The sequence below is a fragment of the Vidua chalybeata genome, chromosome 3 (assembly GCF_026979565.1).
Source record: "Vidua chalybeata isolate OUT-0048 chromosome 3, bVidCha1 merged haplotype, whole genome shotgun sequence".
In the NCBI taxonomy this organism is placed as follows: domain Eukaryota; kingdom Metazoa; phylum Chordata; class Aves; order Passeriformes; family Viduidae; genus Vidua; species Vidua chalybeata.
Window position 1 is genome coordinate 23,962,387 of NC_071532.1, and position 23,296 is coordinate 23,985,682.

At 42.7% G+C, this 23,296-nt stretch overlaps 2 long non-coding RNA genes across 2 annotated transcripts; both read right to left on the reverse strand.

Moving 5' to 3' along the window:
* Positions 1-7,667: 7,667 nt before the first annotated feature.
* Positions 7,668-11,965, reverse strand: LOC128786263 (uncharacterized). The gene is made up of 2 exons (XR_008430224.1): positions 11,115-11,965; positions 7,668-9,937 (listed from the first exon to the last, which is right to left on the reverse strand). It is a non-coding gene; the product is annotated as an uncharacterized LOC128786263 (long non-coding RNA).
* A 2,347-nt stretch (positions 11,966-14,312) lies between these two features.
* LOC128786262 (uncharacterized) lies at positions 14,313-16,036 on the reverse strand. Its single transcript, XR_008430223.1, has 2 exons — positions 15,849-16,036; positions 14,313-15,635 (listed from the first exon to the last, which is right to left on the reverse strand). It is a non-coding gene; the product is annotated as an uncharacterized LOC128786262 (long non-coding RNA).
* Between the last annotated feature and the right edge of the window lie 7,260 nt (positions 16,037-23,296).

Genomic DNA, 23,296 nt, shown 5'->3' on the forward strand with positions numbered 1-23,296 from the left:
CCAACGAGACCCCGAGCAAGCCCTGGCAGGGTCTGTGTGGGGGCTCAGAGCCCGGGTGGGACGCCCACGGCCAGCCCGGGGCGTCCCCGCTCAGCAGCCGCCGGGGCTCCGTGGCGGGCGGGCAGGGCTGACCCTGGGCGGCCGGAGGGGAGAGTCTCCGGCCTGACCCGAAAGGGGGGAGTTCCCCTTCCCTCCCCTCCCTTTCCTACCCCTCCCTGGCTCTTTGTTCTTTGCCTCTTTGTTCTTCTTCTCCAAGTTTCCAGGGGGGTTGCGGAGCAAAGTTGCCGAAAGCTGAGGAATTACATTAAGTGGGTGTCTGAACAAGGAAAGAGTGTGGGGGTCCCTTGCCAGGGCTAAGAGCTATTCCCCAAATCCCACCGCGTTGTCTGCTTGCGCAAGGGCTCGGTGTGGGGTGCTGGAGCCGGGCCGTGCTCGCAGTGATGCTGAGGCAGAAGAGGCTCCTGCGGTCACAGCACCAAGGGACCGGACACCCCCTTCGCCATTTAAACGCATATTGGAGAGCAAATGTCATTTCTGGTGTGAAAGGGAAGAAAATAATAGTAATTGGTGAACATGTGGTAATGAGATGAGGCAGTAGGTGACAGAGATTAAGGTTTTCTGAATGCTAGATTTTAGGGCACACATATTGGTTTGAGAGGTACAATCTTAGAATGGCTTTGTCTCTCTCAATCACTTTCTTTTTGCTGTTTTTCGTGTTTGCTTGATAGGGCTCTGGTAAAGTGTTGTCAGGAATTAAACAAGTTGGGGCTTAATTTCAAAGTAGATGGACTGTCTTCACAGAGCAGCATCATAGCTTAAAAGACAGGTTTAGTGTGGTTAATAGGAGATCGCAGCGTGGTTAGTAGTGACAATAATACCAAAACTTCCTTGGAAAAGGAAAACTCCCTTATTTGGTACAATGTGGAGCAGTCTTATCCCCTCTTTACTAATCATTATTAAATATTAGAGAACTACAAGCTTATTTTGCCTTGCACTAAGAAATTCCAAATGACTTCACAAATATCTGTTATCACAGGATTCTTAACTCTCCTCCTGATACATGAAAGTAGGAATACACTTTATTTAGCTGAGCTAGGTATTAGGAAAGCTGATGTGAGAAAGGAAGTTTTGATATGGTGCACTGGAGTAGATCACAGCAGGTTACAGACAGAGGTAGGTCAGCATCCTCAAGTCCAGCATGCTTCCCTAACTGTGCTGCTGTGCTCTCACCTTTATATCGAGGATATCATGGATGATTGTAGCACTTCAGCTTTTGCTGAAGAGCTGCATGAATCTAATTCATGTAATCATGAGAATGTCCACAAATATTTGCTGTTTTTACGTAGGTAGAGATCCTATAAAATAATTTAAGAAAATATTATATTTGTAGTAGTTTTGTATTACATAAAAGTGCCACAAATGTTTATTATGATGTGCTGTATTTCCAGAATTTGTATAACTTTTTTTCTAGTATTCAACAAATTTGAGAAATGAGATGAGATCAGATTTGGGTTGACTAAGCAAATGTTCTAGACTGGGATTTTTTAAATGCAAATATACTTATAGGAATCAGCCCCTCCTTTTGACAGAGGTCAAACCTATTTTTCCAATGAAATGAGGTTTGATTTGAGGCGATGGGAGGCTTTGTTTTTTTCTGATGTTGAGGGCATACAATTTAGGAATTTTGGGAAATTTGGGAACCTTGCAACTGTAAACCACAGCTTTAGCTATTTCAAGGTGGCAACTCAAACACAGAAAATGTCCATGACAACTTTGACCTTTATTATTTAGGACTGTGATTCGGAGTTGAATGTAATAATTGGTCAGTAGCAAATTAGAGAAAGATAGAGACATTTCATCAGATATTTTGGTGGTAGCTCGATTTTCTAACTGTGTCTCCACACACAAGTCTTCTGGCTTATTGTTTAAATTCAGAGGCCAGCAGCATTGCTTACTATTATGTTTATATCCCAGTGCTCATAATGTGGTGTTGCAATATCCAGGTAAAAATGTTCAGTGCCATTTAGAACAAGGAATCTGCCTTGAGCAATGCTGTAATCAGTAACAGCCAACATTACTGAGAGCAACAGCTTCTGCAAATGTCTTACTGCCACAAGTTAACCCAAGTACCACTGTAATTGTGCCCAAAACTAAATAAAAGCAGACAGATGAGAAGGCGAATAAAAACCTAATTGGAAAAATGGATTTTAGAGAATGCTGTGTGTGATCAACAAAGGCTGCTTCTGTCTCAGTAATGATGACAATTAGAGGGACAAATGATGTTAGTGGGTGCTTGTTCAAATAGAGGGTTTCTGCAACATGAGAAAAATTACTTTCTAATTCAAAATAATTCACTAAAGAAAGGGTGGTTGCATTTTTTCATGTTAATTAGTCTTTTCACCTGTGCTTTTTGCTGATGCAGGTAGATTTCCTTTCAGCAGATGAGAAATGTATATACATTTTAAAAAATCAAAACAAAACAGACAACCCCCTACTATTTCCCTTGGAAATTCTGCCATTGAATACAAGTTACTAAGTATTGCACAGGATTTTAGAAGGCAAATCTAAATATGTAGCTTGGGATTTTGTTATCTTGGTTTTTGGAGCAGAGGACAAAACTTCTCTTTTGTAGCAATTTATTAAACTACTGAATTTAAAGGAGATGTAAGGCAAGACCTTTTACCTCTGCATTTTTATCACCTTTGTCTGTCAAGAAATACTTGCAGAAAATGAGGGGGAAATCACCACTGTTTATGGTTTCACATTCCTTGCATTTGTTAATATATCTAGGGCAATTCCAAACAGCATCAGGGCAAAAGAATATAGCATAAAATCAGAGTAAGGAGGAGATTAAAAATAGCACTCTCTGCTTTATAATGGATACTTCTGGGCATAGGTGTAAATAAATACCAATTCATTTATACAGTTCTTAAATGGAAAAGCCTCAAGTTTACAACAAAGGTAAACAGCATGTCGTGCTGCATTTAGCAGATGTTGGCTTGCTAGGAAAATCGAGAGAATGGTCCCCTTGACATCCCTGCAGAGAATTACATGTTGCTAGAAAGGAAAGGAGAGCACGTAACTATAAGGATTTTTGGCAACTTTAATATTGTATTTATTTTCTTTTATTTGCTTATCTCAGCCTTAACAAAACTAATTTTCTTTTCTTTAATAATACCCATCTTTAATTCTGTCAGTATATACCTAATAAAATTAGAAGAGCCTATAGGATAATGCAAATCTCAGGCTTTCAAATGTTACAAGTGCCTTATGTGCTTACTATATGTGTAAAATGACTACTGACCATAGTAAATAGTAGTTCATTTTGGCTAAGATTCAGTTGCTGAATAAATAGCATTTAGATTTTCTCTTTTTTCTTACTGCTATGTCATGTATGGAGGGAGCTGGAGCTCATTTCATCATACAGGACAGGAGTACAATTAGGATGCTGACTGAACATTTGCAGAAAATACTGGAGATAATGGCATGTTTCCATCTAAGTATTTCAACTGTTTCAAAGTTTGTCATTCTTAATAAATAGAGTAGTGATAATAAACTTAGAAACTACTTCCCCACTTCTATATTCTGTCATAAAAGACTTCTTATTCAAAGCACAAAAACAAATATTTCTCCATATTTTCTTAGTGACTCATGACCCTGAAATACAGCACTGGCAAAATACAGGCAATCCCTTCCCTCAAAATATTTGCAAGAATTGCATGTTATTGCCCATGTGTGGGACTTTGAAAATACATCAGTAATGTGTAAGTGGCTCTAAACACAGAGGGAGAAAAGATGATAAATCAGTGTCAATTCATTCTAAGTAACTGATTAAGATAAAGGCTCTGGTCTGTTTTCATTGCAGTTAACACTGAAATTCTTTTGACTTTGAATAGCTTCCTCTTACTGTTTGGGTTGGGGAAGTGCTCAGAAATTCCAGCCAGCAGTTTGGTTTTCTTGTGCAGGAATACACAGAACTGACAGCATCATCTTTGTTGAAAGCTGTAGTTACAGGCCTTAATTTCTTCAAATATTTCTACTTAATACTTCTACATTTTTCATCATGCAGTGGGAAGTTTGCCCTTCTCCCTCTCCCCTGAAATAGTTATCGTGTCCGTGAGTGGCATCTTTGGTGTTTTGTGTTTAACTATTTCAAACCTTCATTCAAATACAGCATTAGCAAGGATTTTTTTTTCATTCATATCAAACACAAATTCTTACATTGATGCTGGTCTTGGGAAGCTGCCAATGAACTGTTGCTGCTAAGTTTAACATCCATTTATGACAGCTGTTAAAATGGGTAAGGAACTTGCATGTTTTCTTCCAGTTAGGAGAATTTTCAAGTAGAACTGAGCTATGTAATTCCATGCAGATGCTTATCACTCAATGCTTTCTGAACAAATTAAATCACTGTTTAATATATTCTTACATTATTCTTTCATATTTTTGTATTCACACAAGAAGAGCAAGATATCTGCAATAGGCTTACAATTTATAATTTAAAATAGTTCTTTAAATGAGGAAATAAAATAGCACAGATCTCTGAACTATAAATAAGATTTTTTTTTTTTCTCTTTCTAACTTGAGTTTTCTCTGAATAATTTTCTTCCCTCCTCCCTCCATATTCATCTTGCCTACTAGAAAAATGTTGGAAGTAGTATGCATTTTAGTAGGATACAGGGTAGTGACTCCTCCTTTTTCAAAAGACACTTCGACTTCATAACATGTCTTTGTAGAAAGTGTTGAATACTTTTAGGCTGATTGAATCTTTTACATATGTCAGAAAAAAATACTGTAATCCAGTGATGGTTTCCAGTGGCACCTGGATATCAAAAGATTTTGCAGCTGCACACATACATGAACTGCTATTGACATCAGGTGCTGCTGGGGTGGGTGGTGTATTCAGGTGCAAAAAAAAAAAAAAAAAAAAGAAAAGGAATTTACATTTCTAAATTCAATGATACCAACTTCTCTTAAACACTGAACAGAGAAATTTGTCCTTTTTGTTTTTCTTTTTCAAATCTGTAATAACATCTTGCAGAGGAGTAAGTGTGATAGATAAATGCAGATATCTATGACAGATACAGATGTGTACGTGTGTGTATATATATCATATTACAGTCAAGGAAAAATTTACTCAAGGGGACAAATTTGCATTAAAGGAAGTGACACATAAAAGATGAACTTTATGCATCCAACATTATCTGTCTTGGTAGAAGAAGGAAAATACTGAAAATGTAGCATATAACCTTCCTTAAGCATAATTGCATTTATGTAAGAAAGGATTACTTGTAGTAGACCCGTGTAAGTGAGAGTGACTATAATGACTGGATCATTCCCTTTACTGATTACCTGGCAAAATTTTTTTCATCAATATTTCAAAACAAAAATTGTTTAAGAGGGAAAACACAATAAATTTGACCATAGAATCCTGGGGTCTGAAGTTTTTTTTGATAGTTTGTTAGATAGCAAACAGCATTCATAGGAAAATATTCAAAGTGGGGAGAAACAATAGCTCAGGGACTGTGTTGGGACTGGCATAGATCTTTCCTGAACTAACAGAAAATGCAGAACAAATAATTTGTCACTGGAGTTCTGGGATCTTTCAAATCACATTGAAGCTAATCTTCTCTCTGAGGCTGGCATCACATCCATGGAAATCACTGAGATTCATGTTCCACAGTCTGGGACTTCTGCAATCTTTAATAATTTTTGAGTGGCTTATTTTGATATTAATAGTTTTAAATGGTTAGGTAGAAAAGATGTGGTAAACCTGTGATTGATTCTAACGCTTGACGTTTAATAGGTGAACTTGTTCTGTTCATCCAAGGAGCACCAAAGACATAATCCTGACTTTCATATGAGGGAACTGAGGCACAGAGAGAGAAATTACTCTCAGAAGCCCAAGTTCACAATGATATGTTGGTGATCATTTTAGGAATACAGAGCAGGTTGCATATACCTTCTATACATATGCTGTAGCCTCATAAAGTGCGTTCATTTCACGGTGCCTTCACAAACTCCTAAAACCTTGTTGCAACGATTTCCTCTAGAGCTTTGTGATATGCTTTCATTTAGTGGCAACCCTTCATTCATCAAATGTCTATAAAGTTTGTACCATGTGGTCACCTGTATGAGGATTGAAAGACTTGTTAATCTTTCCAGTACCCAAAGAACTTCTTGACTGTTAGTTCCTGTATTTCTGAGTGCAAGAGCAGAATTATGTGAAGTCAGATAGAATTATTCTTGCATAGCACTTCTTGGACTGAGGGCAGGGGGACGAAAACTAGCATCCCATTTTGTACATGATCACAGCAGCATAAAAGCTGAGGCAGAAAACTTGAGCTGTAGTGGAAAATAGTGAAGGGCCATTTCTATTGGACTTGTACCTAAAGAATTGTCCCAAGAAGTGGCAACTACTGCTGGAATAGAGAAAACTGTTTCTGGATGTTAACTCTGAATGGTCTTGGTAACTTAGACAGAAATGTGATATCCTATCTGCACGGGTAGAAATGTGAAGCAGCAGTCTCATAACAACTGAACATTATTACACCAATCTCTCAAAAATCATCACTCATACAAAAGAGTTAAAAAGAAAAAAGAAATTGGTTCATGCAAAACCACGTCTCCTACCAAATATCTGGCTGTAGTAAGTAAGGTTAGGAATGTTAGGAATATGTTTTTACATTAACAGCCATTAAAATGATTGACCATGCCCATGCTTTTCCTTTCTCTGTAGTCTTAACCCTGAGCACCCATGTCCCAGGGGTTCAGAGCAGGGGCACATGGATTTAGCTGTGTGCAAGCCTGATAAGCATAACACAGGTTCTTGGGAAGGCTTCATAAGGACTGGGAAGGGGTGTTTGTGAGCTAGTGCCTCTACTTCTCAGCAGAAATCCAATGGCAAAATGTTATGGTGGGATTTCTAAATGAGAGAAAATGTTCTAGAGCAATGAACTGTACCATAGTATCCAGTAGTACAGTGCAAAAATTTGATCTAAGTAAAGTCACCTTTGCAGAAATAAGTGAGTAGAAGGAAATAATGGACACAGCTAAACTCTGGGTACAGTATATAAAAAACAGTGTTAGGAAAAAGTGGTTTGGTATCAGTCAGTAATGTGAGTCTCCCTAATGCTTCTTTTAATTCTCCTGTAACTGAATGAAGTTTTACGTATGTTGTGAAGTGGGCTGGTGAACACAATAACATACTCAATACCAGGCTGAACATTTTCTGCCAAATAAGAGGCATGTTTGGCCATATCATGCAAGAGGGTAAATGGGGACGCAGAGATCTTTGCAAGGGAAGCAGTTCCCCAATGTTACCTTCTCCATGCCCTCCCCTGCAGAATCCCATTCAGAGGATGAGCTCCAGCTTGGCAGCCTGGCTTTTAAGTCCTGCCACACCTGGCTGGGTACCAGGTCCCTCCTCCCCTGCCTGCTTTTTGCTGTGCAAAAAGGCAGTGCCAGGTGGCTATGGCTGTCCTCTTCTTTTTTTTTGGCTGGGGTTGGCATCTGACCATAGGGGTAACATGGGGAAGGCTGATCCCTTCCGTGACCTGTTTGGGGCTATAATTGCATAGGCCAAAATTGAAAAGACAGTCCTCTGTAGTGGGTCTCGTGCTTTTGGTGAAAATGCTTGACACTCTATCATCCAACTATAGAGCAGATTAAATGATTGGCACTATTTTGAAGCATCTTTTATTTTCTACTTTGCTATCTACAATTACATACATACAGATTCTGGGACTACCCATTATATTCCTTTCTGAATCTTCTAAGAAGACAAAAACAAGACCAAAATTATCCCTTCTTTATTAAAGGCATTAAAAAACCCCACCCTGACAACCACAACCCCAAAACCTATTGGATTATGTCATACCCAAGACAATACGTACCAATTTATCAATTTCTATAAAAATACAAAGTTCCTAAAGCTTTTTAAACTTATTGTTTTTAAGTCATTAACAAGCCATGATTCAGTAATGCAGTGGAAATAGCATAGGTAAAAAGGAAAGAACTTGCCTCCTTGGCAGAATTATTGTTACCCTGCATGTAGGAAAAGCCTTCATAGCTGGCTGCCTTTGCTGTAATCACTGGTGTACTTTTTTTTCCCAGGATATCCCCTTGTTTGCCACTCTCCTTCCTCAATCGTTTTTGTAGTGCTTTTGGATGCAGGAAGTTTTTCCGGTTAAATGTTTTGTGCAGCACCTAACAAATTTACCATTCCACCCTAGATAATGCTACTCTGCTGTAAATACCTAATGAGAACACATCTCTGGTAGTGTAAATCTGGTGCAGTTACCCTGTTTTTTGTAGCCATTGCTCTGCAGTGACCCTTGGTTGGGTCTGACAGCAGCAGGTCTCTTGCTCTCCCTTTTGAGAGAAGGCAAGAGAGAAGGACCCTACTATTTTGGGAGTTACTTCTGCCAAAAGCTGAGACCTTTAATCCTGCCAACATTAGAAGGAGAGGAGAACATGAAGCTCTTGGCAGCACCAATCCCCACTAATTTCTGCACTGCCCAGAAATTAACTTCAGGAGTCTCAAAATTGTCATTAAAATTCAATTGTTTCCCTTCACATTTAGACATCCGCCCATGGAAAAACACCTATTGTGTAACTTCTCTCCCTCTCCCTGGAGGATGGGAAGGTTGCAGCCCGAATGGTGGCTGAAAAGACAGAGGCAAGAAAATGAGCTTACCTTGCTGCCCTAAAGTTAAGCAGTAATCCAAATGGCACCAACACTGAAATATCTAATAATTGGGATGTAGAACTTCATTGCTAAAGATTTCACATTGGTTCTGCTTCTGTCTTGGTTATATAAATAGCTACAACTTTATTTTTTATTTTCTTATTTTTCCCCCTGTATAATATGACCAAAATGCCATGGAAAAATGCAATTTCTGAATTTTTTAATTTGAAATTGAAGTCTGGATTCTCAGCTAATATAAACTGGTATGACTCCACTGGGCTTTTACTGGCTGCATATCTTGTTTCTAGTCTGTGGCTCTGACCAGGTAATTACCAAATAAGACTTCACCATACCATAACATTCAGATAGAGTAATGGAATTCAGGGCTCTGACTGAGGTTAGGCAGTTAAATATAAGTAAATGCCTTGGTCTGCGGAATAAGATCTTTTCAGTTTTCTCATCATTTTCCATAAAACTGATGTTCTCTCCTTCCCATCAGCCTCTTGGCCATCTGCTAAGGCCTGCTGGTGTAAGAGGAAGAATGAGTTCAGTATCACATTTCACTTAAGAGTCTAGAAATGAGCATCCTTAATGCACACCAAATGAGCTAAATTACAGGGGGGTGTCTCCAGCAGGCATTCCAGGGCTGTGAATACAGCCTAGGAACCCATGGGCCAGCACACTTTGTCACCCTGGCTGATGCTTAGGGAGTCTTCCTACATGCTTCTGTACACCATTTTCTACCTGTATATATCCCATCTTTGCAAGCACAGCTCTTTGTGTGTGCCTGGGGATGTACTAACGCATTCTAAAGTCAGAAGACTCGCCAAACTTTTTAAGCTGGATAATGTCAATGGGCTTCAAGCAGGGTCTAGATGGAGTTGAGGTCCTTCTATCCAAAATTATTTAAGACCCAATATTGACCTATCCATCTTCTAACTTTACATGCCAGGTAAAGTTGTGCAACCTCAGGGAAGATAATTAATACAAAGTGTTTGGGTTCCATAATGGAGTGTCTTGCGTGCTTTCTTCTCTACTGCAATAGTATCAGTTCCTCTGTCACTATATAAAACAGAGCACTTGCAGAATTCAAGTTCAGGGATGAAGGGTTCTGTGTTTGATCTTCTTCCAGTCTAGCAACTATTCTATGCATAGGCTGCTTCCACTCTCCTTTTGAAGATGCACCATCAGCATTTAAGGTTATTCAGGCAAGAGAAGGGAAGCAGCAGAGATCATGACTGTAGCCTCCTGTGAAAACATTGAATTATGTGGGGTAATCCTGGATTTCTGGCTTCCAGGACTCCTTTAGCACTTACACATTAAGAATAAAATACATTAATGGGCTTTTGAGAATTCCTGAGATATGACCTTAATCATAGATAGAGCCTATCTGCCATTAAACATAATACCTTCTTGACAGCCACCTCCTGCAACCTTTGGCATTGAGGTCTGTTTGGAAAGGCAAGAGGCATTCTGGAAATCTTGTAGTGAGTACCTGCAGCCCCAGGAATGGGTCCCATCACATACTTTCCCCTGTGTGCTGCCTGTCCCTTGCACACACAGCACGGCTGCTGAAGTGCAGACTGTTAATCGCTTGTTGGTTTAATATTTGTGCAGTGTGTCAAAGGGGAAAGGGCTTAAATTCTGTTTGCATTTTAAATAACTGTCTTGGCAGTTGCACAATCCATAGTGTTTATGTTTTTCTGGAATGCACCATTTGTGACTGTTGTTTTAAGAAGTGCAGATATTAAACATGGCCAAGCAGGTTCTACACTGGGTCTGGCCTGCACTGGCTGTCAAGGGCATTTGGAGAGGTGCCACTTAGCACTGCACAGTTTGCCTGCCATGGATTGGCATGTTATAGCTTGGTGATGGCAGTTTGGCAACTTTTATCTCTATCAAGCAAGCCAAATTCTGATCCCTTTACTTAGAGCTAGTTCAAATTCCTCTGATACTAGACTCAACGCTTGTAAGAAGCCAGATGGGAGAAACTAAGAGGTGAGCTTATACTGAGCAGACTTGGATCTCACGTTAGTTGAGGGCCCCACCCTGAATCCTGATCTCTGATAAATTAACTTTTTAATGTTTCATTACTGCTAGGGCACAAGCCAAATGCCTATGCAGATATTTATGTTCCAACAGACAAATGCAAGCTCATTTTTTTCTTCTAAGTATGTTATGTTTTACAGACATGAGTAACTCATGTGGGATCTTTCCCACAGAGTAAAACCAATGTAAATTCACATGACTCAGGGATTTGTTTCAATGCTCATGTATAAGCTCTCATTAGAAATGATTATGCTTGAAGATCAAAAGAAAGTACACTCACTTGTATTAATGTTTAATGCATAATTCACATTGTTAGAACAAAAAACAAAACAGTCGGTGGTTGTTACGACAAATATCAAACACTGGCACTACTAACCAACTCCCACAGAGGATCCTTCATTGCCTGGCATTGGCTGCGCACTGAGATTTCCTCTTGTGTGTGCTGTGCCAATCGTCTTGGGATTTAGGACATCTTCCTCTCTGGATGAGTAGTGCCCCTGTAATGACAGGAGTAGGGGAGAGCCAGGATACCCCAGCACTGCAGGTGGATCCAGTGCTCAGAGACCACTCAGTGGAAGCAGAGTGTACAATAATCCAATTCATTTTTTAAATTCAAGTAGGATTTCAGATCAGGCATGCTCCTATAAAACTCTCATTGCCTTCAATCTGAGTTTAATACCAGGCTTAATATTTGAGCCTTAATATCAAGACCCATAGTCAAAGTCATTCAGCACCACAGAATTTGTGGTGTACAATCAAGTACTTGATTTCTTGTTTATGTTTCTCCACATTTACCTTCTTCAGTCAATGCTTATTTTGTTACCAGAATTATTATTCTTACTTAAATAAACAGGTTTGGCCTGAGGGAGTTGTAGGTGAATTCCATTCTCTGTATCCTGAACCAAGACAAGCATAGGAGGGCAAAGCCATGCTTGTAATCACAAAATGCGAATCCTGTGCGCGTCCTTGCCTGTTACAAAGAGTAGCTGGGACTACTTTATCTGTGTAAGGGAAGACTCCAGGTTACCCTCTGTAATGTGTGACACATTGCAGTTTTTGACACAAAGTAGAAGTTGGATTTTTTCATCTTCTTAGCTTTTAATGGCTTTTTCTATGTCAATGTTTAAAGGATCAGCAATTGGTATCATTTGGCTTTTATATTTATGCTTCTTTCAAAAAAATTGGCTTGTTTACTACCCAAGTTTACATAATTTCTACCACATCTAGTTTTTGTTTGGTTCCCCCCCCCCCCCCCCCCCCCTCCTTTGACAAAAGCAAACCAAGAAAAAACAACAAACAGTCTTAAATTTAAAGTTTAGGAGGATTCATTCACATTAGAGAGTCACCTCTCTTCTACAGGTGTCTGTGGCATGGAATGACACTGAATGACATTTGACAAACTTTGTGCTTGGCACAAAGTCACAAAACATCTTGTATGTTCTCATTATCAATTCAGTCACTTTCCTGTATGCCAGTGATGCAATACACCTGATTCAGAGCAGAGGCAGAGAGGCTGCCTGTGTTTCAGGTAGGTTCTCCCAGATTTAGATCTCTGTAAGCAAATGATAAATTAGCTCTCTATTCTTAAGGTGCTTCCTGAAGGCCCTTTTGTTCTGCCAACCCTTCTGTGTGAGTCTGTGAGGTTCCTCATTCAGGAACTAATATTGCTGAGTCAGACTAGGTGCTATTGCTATGAATGGAATGCAGTCAAATGGATCATGGGTGTCTCAGAGGGCAGAGCAAAGCTTTGGGTTTGTTTACATTTTGTTTGGAACAACCCACTCAAAATATTTATGATTGAGAAGCTGGTATTTCTTCCAGTAAAGAACCTTTTCTCCTCTTTAGGGCAGTTGAGAAGGTATTTAGAGTATACACTGGTTAAATTGTTTATTTTTAGTGGCATGCACATGGCATTGCTATCTTGAAACTGATCATAATACATTTCTGTTGTGGGGATTTCATTGAGGAAGAAAAACCTGTAATGAATTAAATATGCTTCATGAGAAAAGAAGTAGGTCAAATGTTGGGCTAAATTAACCTCATGTTATACAAAATTACTAAATTCTGTTGTTTTCACCTGTGGGACTCTGGATTTGTCTACACACCAAGTTATTTCAAGACACTTATTAGGTACACTGCAGTAATTATGTTCGACTAAACCCATGTGTACACAACTCTTACGCCAGTGTAAGAATTCAGTTTCTTCAATTACCTTAATCCACTTTGAAAGTGGATTAAGTGAAACCAGGAAACAACTTGGTTATTCCAGAATGAATTAACTATCTGAACACAGTTCTGCTTTACATTCACATCCAACCTTATTCCAGCATAATTTTCCTGAGCTGAGAGGTTCTTAGGATATATCTACATAGCAAATTAATATGTGATTACAAACACACCAACCCTTCCTTTACTCTCACTGGTATGAGTAACAGCAGTAATGAAAGATGGTAGCACAGGCTCCAGTACAGCCCATTAACTGGAGCATATGTATGCAGCTGGTTGTGAACAGCCTCTGCTGAAATCCAGCTCAGCACACCGTCACTTCAGACACAACTCACATCCCTTAGACTGACACAGAGCCTGGGAATACCTCTCTGCATCTCAGGTGTGTATGCACTCCAAAAACTGCATGTGTGATAGGACTGCACAGCAGAGCCAAATGGGAACCAGGTGAATTTCACTTCAGTGGTTAATCACACTGGAGAAGAAGCATGGCTCGCACATTTTTAATATACACACCTCTGAAAACCAAATAAAGCATCAGCTGTGTGACTGCAGAAGCCAAATTAAATGTGCTGTAGACAAGCACAACTCGGATGATTTGTGGGCTAGGGCTGGATTTGGCTCCATAGTTGAGATCTTGCTTATTTGGCTGTTACTTGTTTTGTTACCTATTTGCTCATTTATTTTAATGAAATTAATACATTTTAATGTTCCTTTAAGTGCATTCCAAAAATAGCAATTTGATTAACTCACGCACTTTTAAAAGTGTGACAATCACAATGAAGAATCCCTGTTAGCTGAGGTACGGTGTAATTTTAAGTAGCATCTTGGGTAGCTATGCCATACCCCTCATCCTTTCAAACAAATTCCTCACATCAATCAAAAGAGCCTCACTTAAAAATGAATGGCGAAATACAGACAACAATCAAGCTGTACACACTGCTTTTCAAGTCTACCAAAATCATATATCAGTAATGTACTCTGCTGAGATAGTAAAGACAGGTAAGAATTTAGACTAAAAGCAGTTCAAAATGATTCCAGAACAGAAACATGTAGCAAACTTGTCTTTTGAGCTAAGCCAGAAAGCAGCCTGAGTAGCTTGGGTTTAAAAAGAAAACAAACCACAACCCACCGCTTTCAATTTCAGGCTTCTGAAAATGACGCTTGGACTGTATGACATTCCAAGAATTATTTTCTTCCCCAGCTCTTTGCCCAGCTGCAATACATGATCCCACCATAACTGCTGCTGAGGGCACTGAGCCCAGCAACAGAAAAGGTGTACAGTAACTTCTCCCTGACTTTATCGCCTTATAAAAACTGGAATTGCAAAACCTGAGTAGTAACAGTATTAAGCAAAGGCAATTTTCCCATTTATTGTATTTAAATGAGGAAAATGAAAGTATTAATGCTAATATTAAGGCTGAACAGAGGCAGTTGCAAAAAAAAAAAAAAATTAGTTTCAGCCCTGCTACATGCATCCCTTCACGGACTCTGCTGTGCTAGTTACCTGTGCATTGGCAATGTTGTAACTTGTTATTATAATAGGCGGTGTGAAAAGCAACACAGAAGAGGGAAAACTTGTCTCAGGGCTCTGCTGGGACGCTCTGCGGTCACAGAGTAGGTGGTGTGGTGCTGCAGCAGTTTGGGATGCAATGTGTGGGTAACAACTGGTTTCTAGATGAGGAGGCACTTAAACTCAGGCTGCCATGGATAGTTTAAGCGAGGCCTAGTTCTGGGAATACTTTTGCAGGCGAGTTAAGTCTCACACGTGAAAATGTCCTCATAATTTAGTGGGAGCGTTCATGGAGATGTGCAGGATTTGGCTTTGCGAAGCATGCGATTCCAGGGCAGCCGGCTGCGCGTGGCTGCTGCCATGGCCGGGCACAGCGCTACCAGCCTGCTCGGCGCTCACAGCGGCCCCGGGGCTGCCGCAGGCCCCGGCTCGCTCTGCTCTAACGCAAACCCTCCTGCTTTCAGGAGCAGCTGCTCGGCTGCCCCAGCAGCAGAGGTGGGGAGCGATGGCTCAGGCTCCCAGCACCGAGCCGCGTCAGGCTCTGCGCCAGACCTTGGCCCTCCTCGGCGGCGACGCCATTGCGCAGCCGGGTGCCCCAGCGCGGCCCGGACACCCCGGCCCGCAGCCCCCCCGGGCACCCCGGCTCCCGGCGGGGCCGTGGGGCGCTGTGCGCCGGGGGCTCCCCCGCCTTCCCCTGCAGAGCCTTGCAGGGGACTGGGGGGGGCGCGGCGCCGGGCCTGCACGGCAGTAGCGGTGCGGCATACTCGCTCCTCGCCCGGCCTCCTCTGGCATTCCGGGTGCTTTTCTTTTTTTTTTCTTTTTTTTTTTTTTTTTTTTTTTTTTTAATTTACTGATTTTGTGTGTGCCGTGCCCGTTCCCCCGCCCCCGCCGGCCGCTCGGCACATGGCCTGCTGGCGGCCGGCGGCGCGTGTGTTCCTGCGTGCCCTGGGCGAGGTGTCCCGTCCGCCGCCCGCATCCCAGCCGTGGGCGGCCGGCACCTTCTCTCTCCCCATCCCCCCTTTTCGGCAGTCGCCTTTTTTTGTTGTTGTTGTTCTTGTTGGTTTGGTTGTTTTTTTTTTTTTTCGTGGTTTTGTTTGTGTTTTTTCCAGGTGGGACGTGGCGGTGACCGGCGAGGCTCGCCCGGCACTGAATGTCACCCTGAAGGTAAAATGAAAGACACGGAGATGAACGCATGCCTGCGCCCCGCGCCGCCGCTCCCCCGCGCCCGCCGGCGAGCGGCCGCCACCATCGCGGGGCGGCAGCCCCCGCCGCGCCCCGGATTTCCTGTCCTGGCTTTTCGTTACTGCGCCTTAAAAAAAACAAAAAATCAAAAAAAAAAAAATTCCGCATGCGAAAGAAACGTGCACGTACCCGGTAACGAGCCCAGGAAAAACCCGGCCGCTTCCCCCTGCTCCTGCCAAGTTATCATTGGGAACACAGGCAGGCGCCGTGACGTCCCGGGTCAGGCCGAGTGCGGACCGGCGCTACCAAGGCGGCAGGGAGGCGCGGGGACGCTGCCGGGGCCGGGGCCGCGGGGACGGGGCCGCCGCCGCCCGCCCGCCGCCGCTCTCCGTCAGCCGGGCCGCGCCCGCCGCCGCCGCTGCCCCCCGCGCCCCCCACGCCGCCGCCGCGGCGCCGCTCGGCCTCCCGCCCGCCGGTGGCTCCCCCCTCGTCGGCGGAGGTCGCGGGAGCCCAGTTAAAGGAGGCGTGTGTAAAGATTTTGCAATGTCCCTGCATGGTGTTGTAGACTTTCCTAGCAAAGAAACCGGCTTCGGCTTCTTTAAAATCCCCGACGACTCACCTGATTAACCTGCCTGCGGTTCTGAGCTGACCAGGTAAAGCGAGCCCCCGCACCCCGCACCCCCCCGCACCCCCGCCAGCTGACACTGCATGGGGGGCATGTTTGTGCTTGGAGATGAGCCGCTGCCAGGAGTGCTCTACCCTCCCACCCCCCCGCCCCATTCCACCTTCAGCCCTTGCCAATTGCACTTGCTCAGAGTCATTCACCCCCAAAAAATCCAGCTTTGGAAAAAGCGGCACGACAGCACCGGCCACCCGGGGTTCAGTGGCTCTCGCCTCTTGGACAATTATTTAAAATTACTGGCCCTGGTGAATATGGGGGGGGGGGGGGGCGGGGTGGGGGGAACAGGGGAAGGAGAATGATTTTTTTGGCTGCTGACAGATCCTACCCCGCAGGTTTTGTGTGTGTGTGTGTGTGTCCCCCTCCCGCCCAGGGTCAGGAGTGCCGGGAAAGTGACGAGGCGTTAGCCGAGCAAGAGTTTAGGGCCGGGGTCCCGGGGTGGCTCCGGCGGCTGCGAGCGGAGCAGGGGGACCGGACTCTGCCAGCCGGTGCCGGGGCGCGCGTGGCTGTGGCGCGGCTGCCCATGCCGCCCTGCCACCCCCCCCCCCCCCCCGCGTCGTGCCCTCTCGGGAGCCCCGAAGTGTCCCGGCTGCGGCGCGGGGCGAGGCCGGCGGGGGGGGCCCTCCTCGTCCCCATCCCTCCCCCGCCGCTCGCTCCTTCCTGGAACACTTGTGCGGGCGGGCGGCGGGAGCGGAGCAGGCCCGCGGGAGCCCTGCCCGCCGGGCGGGGGTCAGGGCGCTGCGCCGCCCGGCAAGAGCGGCGGCGTGGCCGCCCCACGCGGGACGCGCTCCGCGCCACCCGTGCCGGGGTGTCGGGACCCGCGGGCGGACGCGCGCACACAAAGGCGGCGGGGCCGCGCGCTGCCGGGATCAGGAGGGCCGAAGGAAAGTGTGCAAAGTCCACGCACTGCCCGCTCCTCCTGGCACTTGGCCCTCCCAGCGCCGGTGGTGAGGAGGAGGGGGCGTTTGGGGAAGTGGCTGCCTGTGGGGTCTGAGTGTGACCTGGCAGTGAGGAATTTTTTTCCCTTTTGTAAATTTTTTAAAAATTAATTTTATTTTTTATTTTCTCCTGGTCATTAATGCCATGAAGGCATACTGGTCTGGAGGTACATTTTGAAGTGCTGCAGAGGATGCACTCCGTCTACTGGTTCTAGTTAATATGTTTTTCGTGATCCCAGAAAAGAGAGGACTGCATTTAAGAGATGACTAAATAATGGGGGAGGCAAGTAAAAATGAGTAGAATATAAAGGAGACAAAAATGAAGGTGAATGGTAGTGTGGGAAGGCAGGCACTGAGCAGCTTGGCTTTCTCTCCTGTAATTCTTTCCTTCCCCTGTATTGTACCCCTGTCCCACTGCACCTCTACCCCTGGAATCCTGTCTTTTGATACTATTAAGGATATTCTACCAGTAAACTTAGCACAACAGAAAAACAGATGACAACCCCCCCCCCCGTCTCCTCTTCCCCCCACCCTCCCCACGCTTCAGCCTATCAGTGTCTGTGACTGGGAGGGAAATCCGAGTGCCCTTTGTAAAAACCCACCAAAGTTTTAGGCATTTATTAGCTACCCTGTTTAAAATACAACATATAAAACTTGCTTGGTATATTTCATTTTTATTTCAGAGGACAAAATGTTCTGGTGTAGCATGCCTACCCTCACTTTCAGAATGGGAGTAGTTTACAATATAACCTACATTAGATTATACATGGTGCATGCATTGCATTTCCACTGAAAATAGTCAGACTTAGAATGATGAAGCGACTCGTGGTTATGCTCTTCCTTGTCTTGGGAGCATCAAGGTTGCTGGGGTTCAGCATGCTGGGCAGGGGGGCTCCGTGGTGTGAGGTGTTTCGTGTCTGTACAGGAATCTGGCAGGTCTTCTTTTAGAGGACTTTAAAAATGTGCCGGGGCAGGAGAAGGTAAACACGACATTCAGTGTGCTCATTATCAAAATAAGGAAAACAAATCAATTGCATTAACTGTCCGTGCAGTATCACAGTTATTCCACAGTATTTCGTCAGAAATTAAAAGGTTACCACTAGAGTACTATATCCATATCTCCAGCCTGGCACCACTTATTACTGCAATGGTATTTCAATATTAAGTGATCTTAGAGATATTTCATCTTTCATTTTGAATCCCGAATTTGAATCAGTATTAGGATGTCAGGGCTGTGAGATAAGGTATAACAAACTAAGTAGACAGCTGAAGGGCTCCTGGTGAAGGTGTTGCTGAGAAGGATATCTTGGACCGTTCGCAGTAACCTTGTTTACAGGGACATTTCAATTGCAACCTGAATTTCAGCGAGAGGCTGCCTGGACTAATGCCTGTGTGTCTGAAACCCATCACAAGTGTCTTTTGCACTCTAAACCTTCTCTCTGCCTTCCTTGCATAATCGTAAAAACTTTTCTGGAAGGTTAGGATGATTTTCTGATATGAAAATTAAGATGTTTTCCTAAGAGGAACACTGCTCTTTGAACTCATGTACATTAGCAACAAAGTATTCATGAGGTTTGATTTTTTTTTTTGGTTCTCTGATGTGGCAGGATCAGTAGTTGCACCAGTCTTTTTAACTTCACGAATATGGCTTTGATTTATTATATTTTAGCCTCGGTGGTTTCAAATGTATTTTGCAGCACATGAAGTCGGTTCGAGTCAGAATGTGAAAAAGAGGCATATAGTAACAAGGAACAGTTTTGTAGTGATCTGCTATTTTTTTGTTTTCTTTTCCTAAAGCTGTTCCAGGAAAATCACGTGAATTTAGTGAGTGGGTGCTAAATGCCAGCAGCCACATTGATGAAGAAAAATGCTGTTGAAATACTTTGGAATAATAAATAGGATATGTAATGGTCAACCACAAGATAAACATTTTACACGGTGTTTTTATGGCTCTAAATTGGCTGCATTGTAAACCAAGCTCACTACTCTATTAAGTCATCAGAGTTTTCAATTATTTAAGATTTTCAGTCAAGCCATCTAATACAGTCTTCATCCCCATCAGAAAATTATGCACAAGGTTGTAATTCCTTATTGTTTCTATGTGAGGGCTTTGTTGGGATGGGGGTTTAATTTTGTCTTATCAGGACAAATATTACAAAGCCCACACACAGGGAAAAAAATTATATGGAAATAGCCCCAGTCCTACAAAATGGGGATAGTTATGGTACTGAAATGTACCTAATACAATTTGAGATCCACTCACTAAGAAACCTTGACAGTATCTGCCTTGCAGGTACCGTGCATTTGGAAATACTATATCTCCATTTAAATGCAGATCTTCAGTTTTCTCCAGGGGGCAGTTGGCGAATCTTTCGATTGAACCAGCGGTACTAGAAAAACTAACTGAAGATTTACCCATGAACAAGAGACCCTTTCAAGTCTGCTTTTTTGAAATAATGATTATAAAATTTCCTAATATTGCAATTTTATATTGATTTTGAATGCCTTTTCAGAAGTCACAGGGAAGGAATAGTGCCTTTTACTCAAGGTAGGCCAATGTCTGCACGCTTGTTTAGCAATCCTAACAGAAATAACTGCTACAAATAACTTCTTTGTTTTCACATGGGTATTGTGTTTGCATGTGAGTTTTGTGAAATGGACAAAGCAGTCTTGCTTTGATTTTGACCTAGATTCCTCCTGATTATTCCAATACAGCTAGTACCTGCTTATTTCCCACTGTGAAAATAGGAGAGCAACTGTTGATGCTATCTTGCTGGGACTGCATGGGCAGTAGGTGCGCATGTCAAGTCCTCTCCCCTCCTCCCTGGCTTCCTTAGTAGTGGATAAAATAGCACTAGGGACCAAAGAGGGTGTAAGCCTGTATTTCCCCTCCTGTGAATTTTCATTCTTTGAGGGTTTGATTCAAAGAAAATAGGGGAGGGAATAAAAGTAGAATGAGTGATTATTTCCATCTCCCTATTTGGCATGCAAATTTTGCACACTTACAGGGATGAACAGGGCCATAAAAGAAGTCACACATGTACCTTATGCCATATTTGCTGGAAACTCAGTGTCAGCAGGTGCCAAACCTCCTTAGAGGGACTTGTGCCATCTAGTTTCTAGACCAGTTTTCTATATTGTTTGTCAGCTCTTTAGTTTGCAGTGTAACCCAAGGATTGAATTAAATGCCCAGGACACAGGGAATGGCAGCTCTCTGTTTGGGATGCACAAACTACCTGAAGCAGGGCAGGCAGTAGGTCCTGATCTTTTCTGTGTTGGGGGGGTGGTCCATGTACTCACTTTATGCATTCCTGGCTGCTCCTGTCTTCTCACCATGGGCAAGGGTGCTGCCTGGGGATGCTGCCCTTGTCCTTGTGCCCAAGCCATGAGACTGTGGAAATACCATCCATATTATGCTTACCTGTTAATGGCATATAGCCCACGGGCCTCAATACCCCAGAGAAAACGTGCACTTCAGCCACTGTGTGGAGTTCAGGTAGATCTGCAAAGTCCAATCTTACATGCACCAGCATTAATGGCAGAGCTTCCATTCAGCTTAATTGATATTCCTATAAACATCTGCAGGTTTCTGTTTCTAGTGGAGGCTACAGCTGGATGGACTTCTTAAAGGGATGTTTTGCATATTGAGGTTGAAAGGGAAGTTGAGCCTGATACATTAACTTATCATCTGTGTCATTCTCTTGACATCATTTGGATTACTACAAGCATAAATGACAAGCAGATTAGGTGCAAGATCTTCACACACACATCCTTTTTTAGCATGTTGATCAGTGGAGATGTTACTTCTCTGAAAACCTTGTTCTAAGTCAAGTCCAGGCAAGCACAAACCTGTGCATGCATTTACAAGTGGAACAAGGCCTATCCTTTACAATACATTTTTTCCCTTTAATATCTAGGCAAGATCTCTTATTATAACTTGACCATTAGGGGAAAGAAAATGGAACTTTTCTCAAACAGCTTTTCTGTTGGGGAATCTAGTGGCAGTTGCTTTGAAGCATGTGTAATTGATTATCATACATTTATTTTAAAAAGGAGACATAACAAGGAATCTAACATGATGTTTTGGAATATATCTTCTCCCCACAATGTTCTTGAGGGAAATGTAAGGTTGCAGGCATCATTTCATGCCCTGTATGTTTTTGAACATAAATCAAAGAAATTGTTGGAGAGTTATAGATGTTCATAGCAACTGTAGCTATAATAAACACATGCAGTATATATTTTCCAAGCTATTTTGTATGGGTGAAAGGCTGAAGCTGGCATTTTGTATGAACAATTCAACTTAATCACTGAAAATTTATTTCCTAGTTAGGGTGGTTTACCAGTGTAGCATGAAGTTGTACACCTTCGTTTAAGTTCATCTGGTTATGAAGGCTCAGTTAAAATTGGAAAAGAATTTAAATTGGATCTAGATACCTTGAATGAATTATTCCCAATGTCAAATTTATCATGATGCCTCCATGGTAATATTTCATTGGTGGATATATTATCACCTATGCTATTTTCAATGCATGCTGGATATTTTAGAGAGCAAATAAAAGATAAGAACAGTGTCAAAACCCAAACAATTTTAGTTGTACTCATAGCACAAAATACGAGCATATTTAATACAATGGGACAGAGAATCTAGATGCTCTAGTACAGAGCATCTAATGGGAACAGCAAATAGCTTAGGCATACACAGTTCCCAATGATTGTATTAGTTTTGGTTTAAAGTTCTGATAGATGAAAATGAAAAAGCAACTATTATGGAGGAGAAGAATATATTGTATTTTGTGATATATCATTTTGTGATGATGCAGAAGGTGTTCCATATGTTGATTAGGATCCATGTGGATTTAAAAGTTAAAAAGAAAATCCAGTAGTCACAGTTATTATGTATATGGATAGATGGAGGAAAGGACACATTTGGGACCTGTGTAGGAATCAAACAGGTCTGGATGAACAGTTTCAGACTTAATATTTAAGCAAAGTCCTAAGTGTCTGAATAAAAGAGGTAGGATATGTTTCTTGGAGTCTCTGTGTACTGTTGGATTCTGAGACTGATAATTAAAACTGATACTGCTTATTGAAAATCTTGAGACTAGCTGAAAGGTGTGACTTGAAAAGTGTCATTATACTTCTGTTGGACTTCTGTTTCATTGCAGTTATCCTCAGTTGTTCCTCTTCAATTACAAGAGCCAGAAATCTCTTTTTAAATGAGAAAGCGTGTCTCTTATTACTTGACTGCTGGAAACAAGGTTTTAAAATCTAAAACAAATATTCATGTAAAAACGGAGAATTTGCTCTGGTTTAGTCGTTTGTAGTATTAGCTATAAGTGTCTTGATGATATGTTTGAATTTTAAGGCCATCATGAATTAAACAAGTTTCTAAATTGTTACAAGTGACAGATGTCAGGAAGACGGGGCATGGCTCATCTTGGACACTTGTACTAGCTTAGACTTTAGAAGAGCAGGCAGTAGGATTGGCTTCCAAGGGCCACCTTTTCCACTGAGGATAGGAGGTATGGAGACCTAGGGCTTCTGACATCACATGAGCTTCAGGGTCAGCCTCCCCTTCTTTCCTCTCCTAGCTCTTGCTCCCCATCCTCTCTGAACATTTTTGTGGTCCTGCCTTAATAGCTAGACTACTTTACCCTGCCCTCTGAAGGTTGGAAAATAGGCTTTGAATTGTTACTGTTCTCCTTGCTGGATACAATGCTGTGAAAACAAAATTCAATGAGAAAATCAGAAAGGAGATAAAAGGGAAGTCAGAGTGCGGCAGGTTGAGATGTATCTGGGAAGGCTGGGAGGGGAAAGATTTTGCAATTCCAGTTTGTCCCATGTTTGGACCTGTGTATACTTTTACAAAAGAAGGTAGCTGAAGGAGCTGTTTCCCTGGATTTGTATTGACCCAGCTGTAGCAAGGGGGCACGGTTATATAGGAGAGGTAAGGAGGAGTGGAGTCAAACTCAGAGTGGATGTCCTCCAGCCTTGACAAGTGGGTCTGTGTGGATAGG